The following is a 16,887-nucleotide window of genomic DNA, read 5'->3' on the forward strand; positions in this document are numbered from 1 at the left end:
CCGCACTCTGGGTGGAAGAGGGCGACCATCTCAGCTAGAGGAGGACCGGTCTTCGGTCAAGGGTATACACTCTCCTGCTAGAACCTCCAAACAAGCTCTCAAGGTCCAAGGCCCCCGAAAGTAGTATACCTGAAACTGCATGGAAGACTCAATTAATGAGCTTAAGTTCAACAATTGTTTTCTGTAATCAATACAACTTTGCATTTTTAGAAAAATAACATAAAACTAAAATCCATGCTGGATTCAAGGTGAATTAATTAAAAAAGAAACAACCATAGGCTGTGCTTAAAAACTATTTTTAAATCTGTGTTTTTGAGTAACACATGATTTTTTGAAACTGTGATCTTTTAAAGTATGAAAAAGTAGTTGAACATATTTTGATATATTTTATCATATTGTATAAAAGAGCTATTAGGGTTTTTTGCTTGCTATATTCTAATTAATTCCTTTTTTATTGCAAATTCTAAAATGCTATAACAGTTTTATTTGTTAAATAAATGTAATTAGAAACAAAATATTATACTAACTTAAAAACATAAGGAAAAGCTAGAAAACAATGTTATAATTTAATTATTGAATAAAGTATTAAACCAGATTGTGTTGTTCATCACAAAAACTCTCCTTAAAGATTACCAAGAGAAAAAGAAGTCTCTCTCTCTCCCTCTCTCTCTCTCTCCCTCTCTCTCTCCCTCTCTCTCTCTCCCTCTCTCTCTCTTTCCCTCTTTCTCTCTCTCCCTCTTTCTCTCTCCCTCTCCCCGTCTCTCTAATCAAGCTAATGTAACTCACTACATAAAAGTTTTAAGGACAACAGCTAATCTTCATGCAACTGGACTTGACAGCCCATTTCTTAGAAAAATGTACCTAAATAATGCATTATAAATCTCACAATAAGTGATTTTGAATGTTCTAACAAGAACGAAAGGATAGAAATTCAAGGTGATGGATATTCTAATTACTCTGTTGATCATTACCCAATACATTCATGAATACAATCGCCAGCTGCACTTCATAAGCCCACACAAAGAGTCTGCTTCAATCATTTATCCTACATTTACTTGGCAATTGGGATGGCTCTCTCTGTTACCTATTTGGCTTTATACAAAGAAAAAACAAATGCCTTATATCTTAGCAACAACAGTTAGGTTTGTAATTCTGAAATTGTACCCACTGAAGATAGGTTCCTGCCTTTCCACAGAAACTGGGACATAAGGCAGTCTTTTCCTTGAAATTATATTTCAGAGCTCTTTCTCTAAAGACCTAGGGAAGGGCAACCCTACATTTTATCTAAAGGCTTAATGAGCTGTTTGGAAAGGCATATTGAAACACCTCAGAGAAAACAAATTAACAATTTTAACTTTTCTAAAGCAGATGACCTATAAAATATATAAAGATTGTTGTTGTTTTAAGCAAAAATTCTGCCTATATTACCTTGTATTTATCCTTATAAATGCTAATTTTAAAAAAGATTTATTTATTTTTATTGGAAAGGCAGATATACAGAGAATAGGAGACAGAGAGAAAGATGCTTTGTAGGCTGGTGCACTCCCAAAGTGGCTGCAACAGCTGGACCTAAGCTGAGCAGGAGCCAGGAACCTCCTCCAGGTCTGCTATGTGGCTCTGAGGAACTAAAAGCCTGCAGCCACAAGCAGGGAGCTGGATGGGAGGTGGAGCAACTGGGACTCAAACCAGTGCACACATGGGTTCCTGGTGCATGCAGGCAAAGCAAGGATTTATCCACTAAGCTATCTCTCTGAGCATAGAAATGCTAATTTAAAAAAAAAGCACCATACAAATAAGTTATAATACAACTAACATAAGTTATCAAAAAAAGCCATGACCTAATATTGAAATAAAGCCAGTACATCGTCAAGCAACTTGGGTGTTGTCATCTTTTATTAAATTTTACTTGAAAATCATTTAATTCTTCAATCAAATCTGCTTGTCCAAGTCAGAAGCCATCATTGTAGGGGACTGTATTAGAATATTTTCTTAAGAGACAGCTAGAAGTGTTAAAGAGAGTCAAAGAAAGAGAGAGCTCCTCCTTCCACTGGTTCACTGGAAATGCCCACATCATCCGCAACTGAGTCCAAATGTAGCCAAGGTTCAGAACTCTATTCCAGTCACCCAGGGGGTGCCGGCAACCCAGTGACTTGAGTCACCATCACCAGTCTCTACATTTAGCATGAAATTGAATTCAGAATCCAGATTAGAGTTTTGAGTCTATGTATTCTAATATGGGACACAGATGTCTTAACTGACTTCTTAGTAACTAGGCTAAATTCCAAATTGTCTTGCAACATTTTTGATGAGCAGGTAATGAAATTTTTCCAGCAATGATAAAATATACTTGCTTTTAGTTTTATTGACTAAGAGTCCTATGGTTGCTCTTTTTGAATTGGCTATAGTATAATTGTCTCCAAATGACTGAAATATCATAAATCTGAAAAGACTGCAAATGAAACAATAAGCTGCTGATACGGTCAATAAAATTAATTTGCATGTTGAAGAAAACTATAAAACTGAGCTTTAAATGAAATGTTGTAATCATTCAAAAGGGCTATTAGATTTCTGTAAAGTTTATACTTCATGGCTAATTTAACCTAACTTATTATTTTAAACCAGGTCCATTTTCATGTTCTCATGTCCCAACTTGATAAAAATGTTTGTAGTATGATAATGATAATAAAAATAAAATTTTATGAATTTTGTTTATTATCTTTGATTTTAACAAGATGATAGTAAACCCACAATACAAGGTGAAATATTTCAATAAACAATGAAGACACAAAGCCTTTTCAGCTAGAATAAAGTATAGAAAAGACTGAATAAAATACGCTGTCATCAGGAGGTTTAAAAAAATCTACATAACTGAGTCAACTATTGCTTTGATGGAGGTTGAAGAATCATATAGTAAGTAAGCTAGGCAATGGGCATCCATTCAATACAACAGAAGCTCAGTAGATTATACAGGTTAAACAGTTTCCAGAAGTGAATAAACCCTGGTCAAAGATCCTGAAAAACCTGAAAAAATGTAACTGCAGGGTAAGGGACTGTTTAATAAAACAATACAAACTAGTAATTCAGGAATTATATGGGTGGAGAAATACATAAAAGGATCATATTTACATGGACAGAAACTCACCTTAGAACAAAAGATGTTAGCATGTTGGGAAAAATGATACAGTCCTCAATTTGTTTGCAAGTGAAAAAATATCCTAGAATTAATTTAGAAGTTCAATCACAGTGCTGGGCCATTAAAAAAAAAAAGAAAGAAAAATTGCCTAGCCTCTAAAATATCTGTTGCCCACATCTGAAACATTTCCAGCAATAGAGGAGATCTGGAAGGACCTCCTGGATCCTAGCTTTGGGTTTGTTCAACTCTGCCATTGCAGAAATTTAGGAAGCTAACTATTAGATAGATGATTCACGCTCTCTTGTTCCATCTCTCCTCTCTTTGTAAATCTTCCTTTCCGATAGAAAGAAAGAAAGAAAGAAAGAAAGAAAGAAAGAAAGAAAGAAAGAAAGAAAGAAAGAAAGAAAGAAAGAAAGAAAGAAAGAAAAGAAGAGAGGAAGGAATAAGAAAGAAAGGACAGAGGAGAGAAAAAAAGAGAGGGAGGGAAGGAGGAAAGAAGGGAAAAAGAAATCTCTGGCACAGTCTGAATACTTATTCCCACCAAAAACCATGTTAAAATAATTGATACTGTGCCAGCATTATAAGGTCAAACCTTAAAATGCCTACATTCATGTATGGGACTAGTGTTCCTTTAAATGGACCAGTTCAATGCTCTTTGCTTTCTTTTGCCTTCTTGACTTCCTTTATGCGATAACACACACATGATGACCCTTGCAAGTTCAGGTACCTTGATGTTTAACATTTGATCTCCAGAACTGTGAGGCAATAAGTTCTGTTGAATCTAAGTTATTCAGTCTCAGGTACCAGGTTATAACCATATATCCACATATCATATTGACAATAATTAAAATTATACCATTAACTTCCGTATCTCTAGTAAAACATACACACATTATTTAAAATTATTGCAATATGTAATGAGCATGAAGATATTTTAATAACATACATAAATATGTATGCTTTTAGAAATGACCATTTATTTCAAAACATATCTTTAATGTAAAGTTTTTTCTCCTTTTTTCATATTTAAGTGGCTAGAGGAAAAAAAAAACAACATGAAGAGACACAATCTGTTACATATTGAACAAAACGTTTTGAAAGATGAGATAAAATGCTGATGGCTTTGCAATGAAACTAAATTTTTTGGTTGTCTTTTGAAATAGAATCTTTGAGTGTTATATTTAATTTCCTTAATTTATCACTTTTCTTGTATGGTGTTTCGTCTTCAAAATACGACTGCTAGCTCAAAACCCATTTTAACATAAAGTGAACTATGTTGCAAAATAATTTTCTTCAGAAACATAATCTTACTCACCAAGCGCCCATAGCCAGCAGCAGTCCAGCATCATTTTATACATCTAACTTGTCGCTTGTTAGAGATTCTCTTAATTGAAATCTTGACTATGTGCTAAACTTACCCACATAAATAATTCTGAAATTACTATAAACATGCCATCAGTTAACTAGATCAATTAACAAGATGTTAAGTATGAAATTAATTAAAAGATTCTCATATTCACCCTGCCAAGTTTATTTCATCTGTTTTAAAAAAATACCTTGCTTAATTAGACACTGCTCTTGTTGTATAATGGGTAAAGCCATCGCTCGAGATACGGGCATACCACATGGGTATTGTTTCATGACAAGGCTTTTCCACGTCTTATCCAGCTCCCTGACTGAGAAAAGCAAAAAAAGATGGGGTCCTTATTACCCACGTGGGAGTCCTGAATGAAGCTCCTGGCCACTGATGTCTGACTGGATCAGCCCTAGTCATTACAACCAACGGGCAAATCAACCAACAGGCGGGCCATTTTTCTCTGTGCCTTTCTGACTCTGTACAACTTTGGCTATCAAAACAAACAATTATCTTTTAAAATCTCTTAAAATCTTTAAAATCTTTTAAAATCAAAAATCTTTTAAAAATAGTTTTTAATTATAAGGTGAGATAGGGAGAGGAGGAAAAAAATGGAAAAGATAAAACTGAAAGAAGAAAGAGAATGAGAAGAGAAAAAGAAAAGTAGTACTTCAATCCACAAATTCACTTCTCAGTTGCAACAGCTGGAACCTAAGGCCATGGCCAGGAACTTGCTCTTCATCCCCATGTTGGTAAAGTCCCAAGCACAGGGGCATATGTTCATCTGCTTATCCTGTCACATAAGCAGGGAGCTGGATTGGAAGGGGAGCTACCAAAAGTCTATCTGGAGTTCCAATACAGAATATTGATATGGTAGGCAGCATTTTAACTCTGTGTCATGATACCAGCCTGGTTTAAACTCATTTTATATATATATATATATATGTGATATATATATGTGTGTGTGTGTGTATATATATACATATATATAATTTAAACTCATTTATACTACTATATATTACATATATATTTATTATATATACAGATACATATACATATAGTTTCTTTGAAAGGCAGAGATAGAAAGATAGGAGATAAAAAATGATAGCAATACAGACAACAGAGGTGATAGAGATGAATATGGAATTGAATATGGGCATAGAGAAAAAGAAAGAAAAACAGAGGTAGAGAGGTAGACAGAAAGATATTCCACCTTCTAGTTCACTGCACAAATGACCCAACAACCAAGAATAGACTAGATCAAACCTGTGAGTTCAGAGCTCCATCTGGGACTCCCACATATGTGAGATTTGACCCATCATGTGTTGCCTCCCAAAATGTGCCTTACAAAGCTAGAACATAAGTGTGGTGGTGACTTGAAACCAAGCATGCTGATATGTATACACACCAAGCTGCAACTCAACCTATGGTCCCACAATGTCCTATTTCTCTCTTAAAACAAACAAACAACAAACTAAAACAACTCTTATTTTCATTTTCTTGGAACGCAGAATATCACCATAGAGAGACAAAGCTAGAGCTAGGCCAGGCTGAAAATCAGAAGTTGGAAATCCATCTGTATTTTCAAAATGGATTACATGGTCCAAGCCTTCACCTGCTTCCAGGATACATTATCATGTAGCTATAGGTGATGTGTTGTAGACAGGACTCAAACTGGCACTCAGGTGTGAGTTGCAGGTATCCCAAACAGTGGCATAACTTATTTCCACAATGTTTGACTCTCAAAAGTTCTTTTAGGGGCTCTCCCAAAAATATTTAGGGGCTGCTGTCATGGCTCAAAAGACTAATCCTCCACATGCAGGTGCAGGCAACCCATGTAGATGCCGGTTCTTGTTCTAGATGCTTCATTACCCATCCAGCTCCCTGCTTGAGGCCTGAGAAAGCAGCAGAGAATGTCACAAGTCCTTGGGCATCTGCACCTGCATGGGAGATCTGCATGGCTCCTGGCTTTAGATCAGCTCAGCTCTGGCCATTGATCTATTTGGGGAATTAACCAGCAAATGGAAAATCTTTCTTTCTTCTCTATAAATTTGCCTTTTAAATAAATCAATCTTTAGCAAATAAAATTTGTTTTTATAATATGCATTTCTATCCTAGAGTAATGAGCATCAACTGTACATTTAAAAATAAGACAGAATTTAGTTTTAAATCTTACTCTTTTACATCTATAAGTATTTACTTATTTCACTTGAAAATCTTAGTGGGGAGAGAGATAAATAGAAAAAGAGAGAGAGAGAGAGAATCCATCAACTGGTTCACTCCCCAAATGTTTGCAAGAGTTGGACTGATCCCCCACTGGAAGACAGGAGCTAATTCTGGTCCTCCCACATGGGTGCAGGGCCAAAAGCCCAACACTATCCTCTTCTGCTTTCCCAGGCCATAAGCAGAGAGCTGGATCAGAAATAGATTAGAAGTAGATTTAAACTGGCACCTATACAGGTTGCTGGTGCCACAGATGGAGGAATAGCTAGCTGTACCACTGCACTGGCCCCTAAATCTTACTCTTTTAAAAGATACTTCCAACTATGATTTAACCTCTTCAATGTAAAATACTCTAAATTATTTGACTATTTCATTTATTCCTAATGACAATAATCACTTCTGTGTTTTAGTGGTAGTTGATATATGTGCCATTTATGACATTATCCAGAGCATTTTGTCAATAAGTCAAATACATAACAAAAATAATCAATTCAAATGAATCTATATACAAATTAATATTTAGGATTAAACCATTAATAAGAATGCCATTGATCTGAAACAAAAAAGTGAGCATCTCTGCTGAAGCATTTGACCTTAATTTAGATGAAAAAAAGATAGGATTTCAGAAAATCTCCTACATAGACAAAAAATGTATATTTTGAAAGACAGATAGCTTGATAGGGGAAGAATGCAATTTTGTTTGATATTCCTCAATGAGAAACTTTCAACTTGAATGTACAATATTCAAGTCTTTCATGGAATTCATAGTTCTATTGTAATTTATGACTTGGTATTTCACAAAATTTGATTGGAAAAGCCAATCTCAGTTTGCTGAGAATTCACATGAACTCTAAAAGTAAATGCAAATTATGAAATACTTAGTGAAATACTGGCATATGTATGACATATTTGATGACTGCTAATGTTTCAAAAAAACAGTGAACAGTGGTAAGATTGTATGTAATTTTTGAAGAGTTTCTCTTATTCCAACTGAATAACTGAAAACTGAACCTCAGCTTTTTGGCTAAACAGATATGTATTCCTTGAAAGGAAATGTAAGCCCATATCTCTGACCCTTTAAATTCTTCACTACTTTTCAGCAAGGAGGATTGCTACCCTAGTGTCATCAAAAATTTGATTAATTGCACTCTGTTAACCCCAAATTCTCCTACAAGTCCAATTGGTTATGACCTTTTTTTTTTCACCACCCTATTATATAAATAGGTCACTAATGATAAATAATGAAATAGTTCACTCTCCCATATAGACAAAAATGAACAAATGCTGTGATAAGAATACATTCTCATTTTATGTTTGACTGTTAAAAATGAACAGCACACTAGCTAATTTCACAGCTTATTAAAGAAAAGAAATGCCGAAACTGATTATTCTGGTAATTCAATAGCTCAAGTGTTACATAAGGAAGTGTAAAACAGCATATCCAATGCTGAGCCTGTCCAGTGATAGGCAGTCAATGGATGAATATATCCAGAAGATGTCAGAGTCATAACTGTAGTTAAATCGACATTGACTGGAACTGTGAAAACTACATGAACTATTTTAAATCAGCTTTGGTGATCAATTGAGAGGTTGAGAATTTACATAGCTTTATTCACTAGAAGCTCCAAAAGAACAAGATAAATATTTCTACATTCCTATAGTTCAATTGACAGAAAAATATTTGACACATGGTATTCAGTAAATATTTGCAGAAGAAATGGTTTAAATACATCAATTTTATTATAATTCATAGAAATAAAATCAAATAAGTGTTCTAAATTTGCGAAGAGTTCAACCTACATTAGTGATAGATATTCACCCAAATAGAAACAGAAAGACAGAAGCAAAGATTCAAGTCCCTTGCAAAAGCTGATATGAGAAGGTAGAGCAGGCCAATATATAACCCTAGATACAAAGAGAATATATTCCCACTACTATTCCTTCCATATAAGTAGAAATTTAAGAAAGATAATTCTTTTTTTTCTGTTTTTCTCTTTCTATCTCTGCCTTTCAAATTAATAAACATCTTTTCAAAATGAGAAATAGTGAATTCTTAGGTAAGAGCATTTCTCTATATAAGCATTTGGCAAAAATTATAATTTTAAACATACTGTTATTCAAAATACATTAGAATATAATGGAGAATGAATTTCTTTTCTAAATTAATTACATCCATTAAATAATAATTAAGGTTGGGTTTAGCATATTCTGGCTTCAGTAATTTCAATCGTATACATTATTTGAAATTAATACACACATACAATGCTATTCCATAAAATATTAGTGAAATTTTATAGTAAGTAAGCAAGACAATTACAAAGTTTATTTGAATATGTAATAGCAAAAATGAGCCAATTAATCTTGTGAAACAAAAAACTAACTGAATTCCACTACATTTCACAACATATCTAAGATTGTCACAATTAAAGTAGTATATGTTTAACAAGATAGGGAATTTGATCATTAAAGTAAAGGCAAATCTCAGAATAAATATAATGCCTTAAGTTTAGTACCCTTAGAAACTGACCTGGAGACAAGAATTCAAGAGCAAATCATTTATTTCTGAACTCCAGGAAAGCAGCAACTAATCACATAGTAGGGATTTGGGGAAGTACAAGGGAGAATTAAAGATAGCTTGCATAGAATATCTTTTTAAACTGGCTGGACTGAATATCTAGAAAATTATTATTTCAAGAAAATGAACAATGAAGAAAATGAAGCTGCTCTTCAGAGTACAGGATGCCTCTTGTCCTAATTATCTAAAATAGAAAGTCCTACTTAAAACCAATATAGCAGGAAGGGGAGCGTAAAATGAGAAATCAGAAAGCCACATTTTCTTGTTCTCTTTAAGTTCAACACATCACAGAGCATCCAGATAATAAATAGGTGTCCTTTAACACTCTCTTAATCAGATGATCTAATTATAGAACTGTTGCTATCTCTGTCATGTATACTTGGAGCAATCATTCTTCCTAAATTTAAGCTGAGCCATCTTAAAATAACAGGCAATGTTAATGCTCACCATGCTGATAAGTAAGATTTTTCAGTGAAATGATGCAAACCCAAAACTATGCTAGATATTTGTGCTGAATTTTATGGTTTATTTAAAAATATGTATAATAAATTTGTATTCAGGCAATACTTGATTTTTAAAGAGACTTTGATTTCTTGTACCATTATTCAATGGGAAATACATGAATTGAATAATATATACATGGGGAAAATGCAGATTGCTTAAATTAAGGCAATATGAAAATAATGCAATCATAAAATAAAAATGTCAAAGGTCCCTATTTGGATACATGAATATCCCAAGCCTGGTAGCATGACTCACTACAAAATTCTGCAGTTTCAAGACCATTATATAAAATAGGACCTTATTTATAAGTATCCAAGCATGTCTATTGATTCAATGCAAATAGTACCATGTTGCTTGTAAAATCATGTGTAACATAATTTCTAATTATTTATTATACTGCAATGATTAGGACATGTGTACATTCGATATCATAGCATTTTCCCCACATTTTTGATATCAGTTCAGAATGTGAGGAACTAGAGAATCTGCTGTATTTCCTTCCTTACTTCCTTTTATTTTAGGCAGTTAAGTCTCTTAAAACCTGACAAACACATTAAGATTTATGACATATTCAATTTGTAGAACTGAAACCTCACCTCCATATGCATTCCATTAAAATCAATGTACTTATTTCTATTCAATTTCCAGCACATTTTAGAAATTCAATGAAAAATGCATTTATCATTTAGTTTTGAGGCATGAATGTAAATAAATTCTTATGGAAATCATTTCTTGATATGACTGGAATATATGATATGTGAAAATTTTAGGTTTATTTAAATGTATCACATATAAAAGAAAAAGAACAATTTAAGCTTCTTCTAAGAGCAAAAGGGAAGTTTTAGAAGTTTATTTGCGAATAACAATTAAATTTTGCCTGCTATGGTATGAAACAATTCTGAAATTTTTCAAATTCTGATAGCAAAATAATATTTCCATCACTGATTCACTCACCGAATAATTGTGATGGGCAGTCGAAGCTAGATCAGGCTGGAGATGAGAACTCCATCCATGTGTGTCGTTTGGGTGGCTTGAGCCCAAGAATGCAGACCAACTTGCTTTCCTAGGAACAGCTAGCAGAAAGCTGTATCAGAAACAGAGCAGTTGGCACTCACATTGGTGTTCATGTGGGATGCTAGCAGGTAGAGGCTTAACTTCTTAAGCCACATTACCAGTCCCAAATTTTTTATATGAATGATAAAATTTTCATATGATAGCTTTGGGCATGTGAACAATATTGTGCCACACAATGATGCTTCAACAATAATTTTGGAGTCTATATTGCCATACTTAAACAAGTTTAAACATTGTTAAATGATAAATTATTTTATTTTATTTTATGGATATAAGAATAAATTGCAGTTTATCAAAATTGGTGAATTGAATGATAATAATTAAAAGATGCCATTATCATTTATGAAGTTATTGGAAATTATAATCTGTAAAATTGTAAGTATCCCAACATTTTTGTGGTTGCAGTAAAACTGTACATTTGAAATAATAACTTGTCTATGAGATATGTTTGCATGATTATGTATGATTGAAGTATCGGAAAGTAAATTCAAACTAAATGGGAAGACTGGTTTGCAGAAGCTATGGAATGATTATCATTTATACATATTCATTGAGAAAAGAATCTTTTGGCTTAAGACATAGAAAAAAGTTATTTCTTGAACTATTCATTTCTGATACAAAGATTTCCATAGTTTTATTTCATCAAGGTAACGTGAAACTGACTTTCATAACAAAACAAAGGGATGAGAGTCATATCTTCAGTATTCTTTGGGGATAAGCAATGATGAGTGGTCTTGGAGGTTGGAAACTGATGCAGACTGGGTAGTTAAAAATTGAAACATTCGTTTCAGGAAAAGACTGCTCTCTTTGGGATACTTTGAGACCTGTGAAATAATGATTAAGTCCTGAAAACTGTTCCATTTTCAGTTCTCAACACAATGTCTGTGCTGCGACTTGATCTTGTCAAGTATTGTTGGCATCCTGTCATCAAGTCCCATTGGCTCACAGAGGGACTTTGCTGTCTTTTAAACCATCCTGGAGCTATTTTGGAATTTATTCTATAACTATATCTTGGCTAGTCTAAATAAAGATAGGAAAACATGTGAATGAAAATATTTTAGGGGAAATCCTATTGCTAAAACCTAATGTGAATTATGTACTCTTTTTTTTTAATATATAGGAAAAACAAAACAAAAACCTTCAGTGCTAAGATTTACGTGGATTCACAAAAGCCCCAAAGATACAAGGAAATGTTGAGAAAGAAGAAACAAAGCTAGGAATATCATACTTCTGGACTGTAAGCATATCACAAAACTATAGCCTCATATTTAGCAGAACAGATGTTTATGCTGATGAAGCAGAATGGAAAGCCGCCAAAATAAGCCCATGCATCTTAAGTCATTCAATCTATATTGGCACAAAAATAGAGAATGAGGATAGTTACTTCCATGAGTAATTGAAGAACTGGACACTAACATGCATGGGATCAAATACTTATTTACACCATCAATTCAAAATGTAAAAACACAAATATGTAATTTGGAACTGTAAAACTCCTAAGGGAAACTGTATAGTTATGTCTTCAGGATATTGGATCCAAGAAAGATTTCTTGGATATGATATTAAAAGCCCAATTAACAAATTTCAAAATAGGTGAATTGAACTGTGTCAACTAAAGGGTTCTATACAGAAAGGAAAAACAACTGGGTGAAATTTCAACCTACAGAATCGGAGAAAATATGTCCAAGTCGTATGTCAATGAGAAGTTAATAGTTAAAATACACAGGGAATGTCTAAACAGGAAAAAAGGCAATTAATTAAATTATCAGCATAGAATTTAATAGACTTTTTTTCTAAAGAGGACAGACAAATCAGCAACTGTATGAAAAGATGTCCAGCATCAACAATTGATAGGAAATTGCAAATTAGATTCACCATGAGACATAATCTCACAACTGCTACACTGAATGGTAATGATGAATACAAAGGAATAAATATCAGTGATAATATGGAAGAATTGGAAACTTTGTATACCATTTATTGAAATATAAATTATATATCTACTATGGAAATAATAAAGATCCATCAAAATTTGACAATAGAACTATCACATAATTTAACACACCAAATTTGGGGAATATATTCCAAAGCAACATTTTTTAATATCCCCTTTGTCTTACTAATAACTAGAAATCTCCTTAGATGAGATAAGATTTGAGATTTAAAATAATAATAGATTTTTAGGGCACTCTGAGTAAAGAGAAGATCTTGTATAGGATTCCTGACACATAACAGTAAAGAAAACACTGTAGCACCACCAAACAGCCTAATGAGTAAGGAACAGAAGATATATAGGAGAAGAGGATGTGGTTGACAAAACCACCATCTAAGGCCAATGTTGTGATGTAGTGAAATAATTCATCACGTACAAAGTCAGCGTTCTGTATCAGAGCACAGAGTTAACTCCTGGGTTCTGTGCATCATATTATCCAGGAAGCAGAAAATGATAACCCATGCACTTGGGCCCCTGAATCCAAGTGGAAGACACAGATTGAGACATAGCTCTGGCCTGATTCATTCCTCTCTGTTGTGACCATTTCAGTAATGAACCTGGGGATGAAAGCTCTCTTTCTTTCCCTGCCACTCTGCCTTTCAAATAATAAAGTGTTACAAAAGACTGTTTTTGGTCATGGCTTATGATTATGAAACCAATAAGTCTCCTAATTTGTCATCTGTAAAGTGGACACTAGATAAATCATGGTGTGATTAAGTCTGTGTCCAAAGTTCTGATGGCTAGAGTAACGCAAAGCGATTTAGGACCGAACACTCAGACTACTGAAGTCTGAGGATCCTAGACGATGGAATTCCAACACCATGAAGAAAAATAGAATTCAGCGTCCTCTGCCCTTTACTGGAATCCAAGTCCCAAGCAGATGAAGGATACCCACTGACTTCGGTGAGGCAGCATCTCCTTTATTCAGTCATCTGATTGAGAAGCTTGTCTCTTCTGGAAAAACTTTCACAGGCACACCCAGAAACAGTGTCTTACTAGCAATGAGCATCCCTTACCTCAGTTAGACTGAAACATAAAATTAAACATTGCAACGTGTTATTGTTTTTGCCTGTTTTCACTTTATCTTGCTTTCACTCTGATGATAGTAGATTGATGTTTCCAGCTGAGAAAGCTAAGGTTTCTGCTGTGGTTTATCATCTGCATGCAAGGCAGTGAGCTGGAGGTACAGTAGATAATATGAGAAATACAACAGAGACCAAATGATTGAGATCTGCTACACACCTTAAAGAGGGTTATATATATTAGGCATTCTTCATGTTAGTGACTTAATTGGTATTTGAGGAATATATAACTTTGCACACAGGATATACTGACAGGTAAATGAAGTTTATATAAAGCAATTAATGAAGAAATTACTCAATCATAGTTCATTGTAGACTGTGGATATCTTGACATTTCAATCAAAGTTATTTTCCAAATATAATTGAGGAGCATGCTTTATACCACAGACTGTAATTAAATTTCTTAAAATAAAAATATGCATTATATATGGAAATATTTTTATGTAATTTAGTGTATCTGGTTAAAAATAACACTATTAACAAATAATCGAACTAGAAAAAGCTCACTTGATAAATACTATTGTGAGTTAACATTAGCCAAGAATGGTGCAAAATCTTTTTATAATCATAAGGAACCATATATAGTTATAAAATCATGCATGTTTTAAATAATCTGAGTATACTAGGCACACCTTTTTGTTCGTGTATCATTATATTGCTTTGAAAATTCATTTAATGTTATTAAAATGCTATAAAAGAAGTATGAAATGTGTTTTTGAACTAGTTATGAAGATGCTGGTTTGAATATGCACAAGTCATGTGAGAATGTTTTGGGTTCTCATCCCAGCTAACCCCCAGATTCAAATCCCTGCTAATATGTACACTAGAAGGTAACAATCAAAGTCGTTGGACCCTGACACCTGCCCAGGAGAACTGTGAGTTCCTTCTTCCCAAGTCTGGCCTACCGAAATCCATACCCTTGAAGGCATTTAGAGAATGAACCAGTGGATGTGTTCTGTCTGCTTCTGTCTCTAGCACATTCTCTGTCTCTCTGCTTTCACAATATAAATAAATAAATAAATAAATAAATAAATAAATAAATAAATAAATAAATAAATAAATAAATATTGCAAGAACAAAAGCCACAGTCTACAATCTATAGCTTCTGCATGCATACATTGCAATGCTCTGATTTTGGGTGATGTTAACAAAAAGCCACTTTAAAATACAATATGTAGGGCTCGGCGGTGTGACCTAGTGGCTAAGGTCCTCACCTTGATCCCATATGGCAGCTGGTTCTAATCCTGGTAGCTCCACTTCCTCTCTATCTCTCCTCCTCTCAGTATATCTGACTTTGTAATAAAAATAAAATAAATCTGTAAAAAAATACAGTATGTAAGGAGCCAAGATAAAAATAATACTCCCATGCCAATTTAGTATTTCTAGTATGTTAGTTAAATGGATCATTAGAACCCTAATCCAGTGAAGAGACAAAGGGAAAACTGTCCAACGAGGTGACTTAGATCCCATGATCTGCATAGATTGGATCTGCAATGACAGTACAAAAAGTCTACATTTTGCGTATCTTCAAGTCATCATATTACAACTGGTCCCAGATTGTTTTTTCTATTGCAGAATTAAAGTACCCTGTTTTCAAAATTATGAGAAAGTGGAAAGAGGCAGAGCAATGGCTTGGAAGATCAAATTAATCCACTGAGACAAAAGATGGATTTGTGGTGTATTTTGGGGGGTTTCCTGCAGAGCAGGTCCTGCGACGACTACGCAATGATGTTCTGCGGTCACAAAACCATGGAAAACAAACTGGTGAGGGATGTTCCTTTATTGGGAAGAGCTCACAAGCTTATATAGGGGGAGGCAGAAGGGCAGTCCCGACAATACTGCTATGCAACAGCAACATTGTAATTGGCTAGTAAGCATGCCTATCTGTCTGGGCCATCCAATCACGGATCACATTCCACCCGCCACGCTGGAAGCCAGTGGCAGGTAACCCAAAATTGGCTTGGCCACAAAAGCTAACACGTGGCTGATGAACAGGATGAGGGTTGCACTTGACTTACTAAAGTTGCTTATCAGAGAAGTCCTTGTCAGAGAATATAGCAGAAAGACTTAGAGAAGATACAACCACCACTCTTGCTACATGGCTAGTCAACAGGCCATGCTGGCCAAGATCATTGTTAAGGGGTTCTCCTGGGAAACTATATGCATGTGCCTATGGGTTCCCACATGGGCTAAGCAGGCATAGATCCAGGGATGATCTCCTACAGTATATAATGTAAATACACATGAAAATTTAAAGTTGTGGTCTTATTAAAACGGTAGTGACAACCTTAACAATGAATAAGTACATATTAGTTTCCCAATTATAACATTGCCTGCTTTTCAGAAAAAGATATTTATTAGCCCAGGTTCTTACAGCAGGATGTCAAACCCATATTTTTACACAGAAAAAAATGTATCACTCAGGAACAGTTTTCAATGGGGATACAACCATGTGAGCAAAGTTAATATTACTGAATGAATGTAAATTGAGGACGCGAAAGTGCAATGAAGTTTAGAAATTCTATGTATTGTTGTATTTGTTTCTGCAATTTTCTAGAGTTAAAGAATCACAGTGGGGAGGAAGGTGGACTGCTTTTATCTTATGTCTTCCTAGCTTGCAGCCTCAGGGACATCAATCAGCCACAGTTGTCTTAAGAAAAGCAGCCTGCCAATTAACACTAGAAAAGATTCTCACAGCCACTGCAGGACATTGTCCAGGGAGCTCTCCCTTTTTCTGATAAATCTTGACTGCATTTTCTGAACAGACTCAGAGCACTAACAACGTGAAAAAGTGAAAATCGTAGCAATTTTCAGATGTATGATTAAATTATTTTGAGTTTTAAAATTTGTACATTCATACATTGCTTGATTATTGAAGTACAATATAGTGTATATTTTTCTATGTGGATGTATTATAATACACCATGTGAAAGTCATAACACTTGATCA

The sequence above is a fragment of the Ochotona princeps genome, chromosome 9 (genome assembly GCF_030435755.1).
Source record: "Ochotona princeps isolate mOchPri1 chromosome 9, mOchPri1.hap1, whole genome shotgun sequence".
Taxonomy (NCBI): domain Eukaryota; kingdom Metazoa; phylum Chordata; class Mammalia; order Lagomorpha; family Ochotonidae; genus Ochotona; species Ochotona princeps.